Source organism: Prinia subflava, chromosome 6 (assembly GCF_021018805.1).
Source record: "Prinia subflava isolate CZ2003 ecotype Zambia chromosome 6, Cam_Psub_1.2, whole genome shotgun sequence".
In the NCBI taxonomy this organism is placed as follows: Eukaryota; Metazoa; Chordata; class Aves; order Passeriformes; family Cisticolidae; genus Prinia; species Prinia subflava.
The window spans coordinates 25,570,986-25,579,585 of NC_086252.1; positions in this window are offsets into that span (position 1 = coordinate 25,570,986).

Below are 8,600 nucleotides of genomic sequence, written 5' to 3' on the forward strand. Positions count from 1 at the left end.
GGGCAGAGTATCCGACAGCACAACTGTGATGTCTCTTCTGTCCCTGCAGGCCCCAGGCAGGTGAAAACATCTGTATTGGCTCACTCCAGAGCTCACTGCTGTTGCACTGCTCAAGAATCTCACTGTAAACCACCCTCTTTGTTCTGCTTTTTTGTGCATATAAGTAGATTTGGGACCTACACATTCAGTCAGGAGCACAGAGTGTGGGGTGTCACCAAGTAAGCTATCATTGTGACATTTTCAAGCTGCTGGCTGACTGCAAAGTGATATGTAAGCATATACATGAAGCATATGGGGAGGCAGGAGACATATATCAGACAGCAGCTGGCATATCAGGTCCAGGGCAGCTTCTACTGGGAAAAGAAAATAGATTGCAATTCCAGGCAGAGTGTCTTAACTCTTCTCTCCTTGCCTCTGAACATTTTAATTTCATATATTTGTATAATCCAAGTAATTTATGTCCAAACTTAGTCAATTTGCTGTATTTTTCTTCTGTTCTTAATGCACCAAATCACAGCTTATTTTCTGTTATCTCCTGTAAAAGTGGGACAAACCTGTTGGATTTGCACTCAGTACTCTAAGCTCAAAAGAGTAGAGTAACTTCAGATTTATCACTGTGCAACCAAGAGTGATATTAGGTGTTAGATTTAATATCACCCATCCCTATGTGAAAGAGAAGGCCAAATTCTCTGCTAATGTAAAGCAATAGGGACTCACTTGTAAGCAAAAGAGATTCTGACCTGGTATTCAGAATACTTAGAAACTACCCAGAGAGAACAATTGAGTAGGAAGATATATTGTTTTCTACTTTATTCTGTGATTTCAGTACAACTACTTTTCTCAGCTTGAGCCCAAGTCATCAAAGTTTCTCACTGTAGAGTAGTTCACTACAGGCTTCCTCTGCTACCCTGCTGTGGATGATGCCATGAGCTCTCTTTGCACCTGCATTTACAGCTCCTAAACAGATTGGCGTCCCCTGGAAATCATGAAATATTTGTCCTTGCAGTGTAACCTCTTCTTCCCTGGTGTGACAAAATGTGCTCTACCAGAAATAACCTGCTTGTTGTTCCTTTCCCAAAATGCTCTCGGAAGGCTGTGGTGCTGCCACCAAAGGTTATGCTGACAAAACACATGGCAGACAAGGGGGTCAGGGAGGGTTTGGTGCCTGAAAGTGAGAAGGATGAGATTTAGTAGAAGGTAACAAGATAAAAAAGTAGTAGTAGTTGAAGTATTTTAGTATTTAGTATTTAGTATATTTGACATTATTGTAAGCTGATTCAGAAGAAGATGCAAAGGCGAAGAAAAAGGAGTGGAGAAGAAATTATCTTTTTAGAAACAGGCAAAGGAGGAACATAGAGAGATTGAGACAATTCTGTTCTGTGTAGGAGTGTAATAAAGTACACCAAGCTACCTCTGAATGAGATGATCTGTCTGTCTCTGTCCCTCAGCGCTCAGGAATCAGGGTAGGTGTGCCAACATCATGTGGAGTTCTAGAAGGGAAAGCATCTCTGTCAGAGCTCTGCACATCTATGGTTGTATTGCTGCTGGACATAGCTCTACTAAATAAAGGAGCTTCTCATGACATACCCTCCCCATGCAAAGCAGACCTGTTCTGTGTGCCCTGTAAAAGGTCGACCAGGAGGTTCAGACCCATCATCCTCCTGAGCAGAGTTCAAGGACATGAACCACAAAGGCATCCATCCTCTTGTTTAATGTAATCAGAAAGCCAGTTTTGTGTTGGAGCCAAATTTATGGATAGTCATGCACTGAGCCAACTCCCCACTGCTCAAATGCTTCTCAACAGTGAGAACTGGAGTCCTTCTTCCCTGGTATGACTCCAAGGAATGCAAAATATACTCCTTTTTTCCCCTCCTCCTTCTTGTTTATAACTTGTGTAGTTCATATTCTGTGTCTGGTCTGTCTTGAAAATGGTTGTCACCTCAATTTTCAGCACTGTCAGAAATGTTTATCTCATTAGAAGGGCTGGGAAAGCAGTGCAATAAAGTAAAATTAAATCACTAAAGTGCCTTGGATATTAGTAACAAAGGAGGAAAATGAAGCAACACGAATGACTGAGGAGGTTTTGCCACTTCCTAATGCTTAACACTGTAGCAACTCTTCAAAACAACCCTTATTTCTTTTTCATGTTTGCTTTAATATCTGCTCCTTTTTTTGACACCAGATTTGTCCGAACAAGGCGTTAATGTTTCTTCCTTTTATGCTTCATGAAGTCCTCTTGAGTCTGTGAGTTTTCTAATGTCTGAATGCTATTTATGAGGCATCTGTTTTCAAAGCTGAGGGCACCTGTCCCCAAATTTCCCCAATTTGAATTATATGATGCGCAATTCCACTGAAGTTTCTGAAAGGAACTTGTATCCAAGTGGGTCCATATGCCACGGGATGGGGCTGCAGACTCTGGAAACAAATGGTACCCCCTTGGAAAACTCCTTGTATTATAATGCAGTTGATGATTTGCCAGTGCATTTCATCAGAAAGGGAATATATCCCTGGGACACAATGAAGAAAAAGATGGAGAGCAATGCTGATGAACTGTCACTGAAAGCCTTTTGACAGAGAGGAGAGTTCCAAACCAGCAATATCAGTGATAGATCTTAGTATTAATTTTCCAGACTAGTTAGTGCTGGTGGATGTTTTCTCTAGAAAAAGGCTGCTTTGTTGATGTCTTGGCAGGTATTTTATTATTCCTTTATGCAGAGGTACTTGCTATAGTTTTTCACATATAGATATGCCATTGCTTATCTAAGTGTATCAGTAAAAACTGTCTCGGCAAAAAGCTTGAATCATAATTTGCCTTTTGAGGTGTCTTTTATTACTCCTTTTCCTATGATGAATATTTTTCATAATTTTAAAACTCTCATGTCTAGATAATTCTATACCTAACATGGAAATGCCTGTAATTCCTGTCTGTGCAGAAATATCTGCAGGCAAAAGAAATAAATAACAAGATCTCAAATAACTGAAAACTTTGAGGTGAAGAATAGGCAGAAATTCATCGTCTTATCTGTGAGGTTTGCTGATGCACTAGTCAATTCAGATATAATGTGCAAACAAAATGGGTGTAGTTACACACTTACTGCATGCAAAAAATGGTGGCATTTGCACATCAGCCACCCAAGTGTTTCTCCTACTTTTCAGCATGTGTAGGTCCAGCACACCACCTTCACAGTGGGAGCAATCCCAGTTCTGGGGCACTTGTTCTCTCCTGTGTTGTCATAATTTAGGGCCCAGAAGAGAAGCCAGCCTCTCTCAGCGTGTCTCACACAGTTCAACCCCTCTAAGTGTGAGGACAGCTGTAATCCACTGCATGTATATTCTGTGACTGGCTGCAAAGTGATCGTGTCTTCAGTCACACATTTGCACTCTGCTGGCTTAGACATGCTAATAGCCATTAAAGTTTACAGAAGCTGTGGAGTCTGTGCCCCTTAACACTGCAGAACATGCAGCCACTTGATACAGAACTACGTTAAATGTCCGGTCAGAAAGGAAATGTTTCTAAACAAAATGTCCCAGAATGACAGGAGTTTCTTCTATGCCTCTTCTGACTCTCTGATGTGTTGTCCACTTGGTGAAGCAAGCTAAGTGCTTGCTGCTTGCTTTCAGGTTGTCCTTGGAAATGAGAGACCATTTCACTGCTTCTTCCTGTTTAAAAACAGCAGATCTTTCTTCCTGTTCTGTTTTTGGAGTTGATCCATGAAAGGCAGGACCAGTGTTTAAGGGGATTCTTAGAGTCAAACCAGCTGGCTCACACTAAAGAGCTGCAATTTCTTTTAAGGTATCTGAAATGGTAGTGAACTCACCTGGCAGTTTTCTTCCCTATATTCAGCAAATTTATTCTCCTGAGCTTTTTGCGGCCTCTCCTCATTTCAGATCATAAGGCTCTATCCACTCATCCACTATCACTATCCACTATCCACTATCCACTCATCTACCAGGGGCTGTTAGTTATTGAGGCCTGGCTCTGTGTTGGATGCTGTTAATGGTTCTGTATGTATGTAACACACAAATGCTGAGTAATAAACATGGAGGTAGTTATTCTATGGCTCATTCACAGCCCCAGTTACTTAAAAAGAAATTGAGGGGTTTTGCTTAATTGAGGGTTTGTTTTTCTTCTTTCTGAAATCTTGGGTATCTTTCATCAGTTTGTTATTCCCCTGCTAGCAAATAACTATTTGCAATTTTCTGATATTTTAATTCTTTCAACTAGTACAATTAAGGTTTGACTACTCCCAACTGAGGGTCTGACCCTGTGTATCCTGACCAAAACTCATCTTTTCCAGAGGTATCTTTTATTGTACCAATCCAGAATCAAGCCAAAGAAAAGCACGGATAAATAACAACAGACCCTTCCTTTCTTTAGATTCTCATGCTGTGTTTACCAGCAATGATTTCTGTGTACTTGCAATGCTTAAATGTTACATCTTTGGATTTCTTCATACCAAGCCCCTGATTCTTTTCTCTGCCTTCACTGATCTCATTCACCACCTGTCCATGCACAGTGATGTATTAAATCCTGCTGAAATCTGTGTAAGTCACATCCACTTCCCTGAATTTCCAAGGATGCTGTATTATACCTTCAAAGACTTGCTTTGTGTTATTTTCAAGTGATTTACTCTGAAAGTTCCTTGCCTGATAAATGTCTTCACTTTCCTGGAAAAACATTGCTGCAACTTAAGTGAGCAACTCAGAAGGCTGCCTCTTACAGTAAAGTTAGTCAAATGAACTTATAATTAATGTTTTGTCCTCTGTGACCCAGTTTTGAAAGTCATAGTTATCTGGCATTATCCAGCTGGGTCTTACCCCTCTGATGAGATTTAGCATGAAGGGAAGGGGTTTGAGCACTTAATACAGCCTCCAGGGAATGGGGACACTTCCAGGGGCTGTGCTTATTCCCATCAGGTCAGCAAAGAAAAGTAGGACAAGGTGTGACTCGGACACTGAGTTCAGTTTTGGGCCCCTCACTACAAGGAGGACACTCAGGTGTTGGAGCAGGTCCAGAGAAGGGCAGTGGAGCTGAGGAAGGGTCTGGATGTGATGGATATACCAATCGTGTTGATTCATTTTACGGCTAAGGGAAGGCAAGGGGTGTTTGCAAGCCATGATTCATCTAGTCCTTTTGAAACATGTAATTTAGAATGTGACAAAACACCACTGAGAAATTCCTATTTCTGTCCACTGTCTCTAAAGGGAGTCTAGAAAACCTCAGATATGGATGCTGACCCTGAAGACTTCACAAGTTAGATGATGTCCATTTCATCTGTGATGAGACTCTTATCATCTGTGTTTATATTGCTTGTTGCTTTTTGGCAATAGATGTAATAATGTAGACTGCAGCACCTAATCTGCGTTAGGTGCTGCAGTAGGTGGTCTAAATTTCCAGGTGGTTTGGAAATATTAGCTAGGATTTGCAAGTATATATACACAAATATATTAGTCACAATAAAACCATTGTGAATGGCACACAACACTAAAAACGGGATTTTACTTTGAATAGCCTGTGAATAGCCTAGACTTCAGTTCTTTATTCTGCTCAATTTTACTAATATATCTGGACTAGATTTTTGGCTTGTTCCCCCCCTCAAGTAGCTTGTCCCCTTATCTCTGAATAACGAGACAAGGGGAGTCTGGCATGGCTGGACAAATTATTTTGTACATCCAGGAAGGAGGAAATGTCTGGGTTCATCATTGGTGGGACAATACTAGGAAACTATTTATGTTCTTTAATAAGAAAATGCATTTTACCAGGCCCCAGGAAAAAATGAGATGCTGCTTTTTACATTTTGTATCAGCTTAGCAGCAAAGCAAAGCAGCAGGAGAAAAGGGGTCCAGCAGACTTGCAGGCAGGCAGGCAGTGAGAAACACTGAACAGCCAAACCTCACAGGGCATTTTCCTGTTCCCATCCTCTGTCCTCAGTTGTGAAGAATAAACATGAGAGAGATGCACAGGGACTTTGTGAGACAGCAAAAGAAAATGAAGGGAGAGAAGGAGGCTTATATGATGAAACTGATATCCAGTGGATATCAACTGAGAGAAAAAATAGTGTTTCAGTGATTCCATCTTCAAAAAGAGTAATATTTTGCCTGTAATTCTGCAGGCATATCACCCAAATCTTTTAATGTTTTCATGAATAACCATCCTAGTGCAATAGAATCTATGTTTATTAAAACCGTTGAGGCACTTGCAAAGATGCCAGAGAAGAAGATAAGAATTCAAACTAATTCTGGTATTAGTGACATCTTTGGGAAAAATCTCTAATGACATAACATAAAAAGAGAAAGAATGAGATGCCAGAATGAGAAAGGAAAAAAATTAAGAGCACAAAGACAAGGTGAAGAATAAGTAATAGTTCTTCAGACAGATGAAGAGTTACAACAATTAAACAAATCATGTCATATTCATGATGTCATAGGAAAAGCAAACATAAAAGCAGAAGTATCAGCCATAAAATACAAAAAGTTATCTGAGCATTGACAAGGCTTCACATGAACTGCAATGCAGAGCTTTCTACACTACACCATAGAAAAGATGTGAAGCAGCTGAAAACTTCAGGGGAGATTGAGTGAATGATCATTACTCTAATAAACATGGCCTGTAACAAAATGCTGGTAGAAAAAAAATGGGCGTTTAGGCCTTTGACTTAAAGAAAAGACACCTAAGTGCAGAAATGATCACAAACATACAGATTTATAGAAAGATGCTGTTTTTCATGATTGCAGAGCCAAAACAAGAAATTACAGAAGCAAAATGCTGTAAAGGTAGTCTTATATCAGTCAGTGTTAATGGAGAGGAAAAGGGCTCCTTAGTTCACTGCTTCCATACCTGGATTCTTTTCCAAACATTTCATTGCCTTGGCTTATATTGGGCCAAGGCAATAAAATAATGTTTATATTCTACCCCAGCATCTGGAATGGTAGAGAGGAAAAAAGATAATAGGAAAAATTACAACATGAGGAGGAAACCTAAGTAGTCTTAGATCAATACAGAGAAAACATTATTTTCAGCATGCATATTTTTAAAATTTCATGTTTGTTTAAAAGAAACAACTTCTCTCAGCTTCCCACTTGAAGGTTTAAAAACAACTAGAAAGACTTATTCTCAAACTTAGTAGTATCAAAAGGAATTAATTAATTCCCCTTGGTTAATTAATTTGGTTTAATGGACTTTAGCATTGCAAGGCAGGGTGGCATATTAGATTAGATTCTCCAGCTATGTTTCAAATCATATAATGACAATAACACAAATCCTCTGTTTCTTTTCAAGTAGTCATAAAGGGGATTTTAAAGCCTTAATTTAAAGTGGGCGTTTGCCTTTCCAGGCTGTAGCTTGGATTAGTTTCTTCTAGAGTTTGAGGGAGTGAAACTGGGAACACTCACAAACTGTGTTCAAAATTAAAGCCTGTCTCTGGAAGGTGAGGAATATCATATTAGCATTTGTTTTGAAGAATCTCTTGATGTCAGCAGGAGCTCTGGGATTTTTTATTTGCATTGAGAAGAAAACACAATGCAACTGAAGTAGAAAGACATTTTTCCCAGAGATAATCTCTGATTATCTTAGGCCTTGGTATTTAAAAGCACACCAGAATATTTTCCTGCCCTTTTTTCCATTGCTGGCAGTCTTATCTCTGAATAATTCCACAACATAACATATTCCAAGTTATTATTGTTTGTTGTTGTTGTTTTAAGTATTGCTGGTATTGCTATCTTCTCCTTCTCTGTACTTGAAAAGCTAATTTTCATAATGGTGAGGCCCAAACACAAAGACCCTGAATCTAAACCACAAAAACAGCAGCTGGAATAATTTCCATGGGAAAGGAAAGGAAGGGGTCAGGATGATGTCCTGGGATCCCTAACACTTGGACTGGCTTCCTCCTCTCCTCTTAGATTCCACTGAGAGGAGCTTTGCAATCACTGAGGCAGGAAGGAGAGTTTGGCAGCCCCTGCTTTGCTCCTGATTTCCAGGAAGAGTGAGAGGAAGGATAGAGCAATGCCTGGATAGCCAGCAAGACAGGCAGCCAAAAATATCCTTACCATTTTGTCATCCCAATTTCTTCCCTATGCAGCTCTGGCACCCCAGCCTGTACCAGGGCCAAAACACCAGGGTGAGAAGATGGGCAGTCATCCTCCCTTCCTAGGGATGCCCTGGGTGTCCTACACAGACACCTGCCTCTCCATATAGGACAGCAGCCCACTATTGATGGAGCCCCATACAATCACCTTCTGGAAGATATCCTAAGGGAGATATAACAGTATCTTCGTTTTCTGTCTACTGTTTAAATATTTCCCTTCAGAGAGAGATAACGGCTTGAAGAATGTAGAACTGCGTTTCTATTTTGGAAAATTATTCCTTTTTCCTTTTTTTTATGTCCAGCATTGGTCTTTCATTACTTCTCTCCATTGCCCATCATAACTGTTTACTCTTTTCACCCTGCTCCACTTCTTGCTCTCCAGATTTCTTACTTTCAAGAAAAATGTAAGAACCCTTGGATTAACTCAAGCCTTCTTACTTCTAGTTTAAAGTCTCTCAATGCCCCCCCGAGCCTTTTTATTTTTTTTCACATTGGAAAACAAACAAAAGGTTTAGG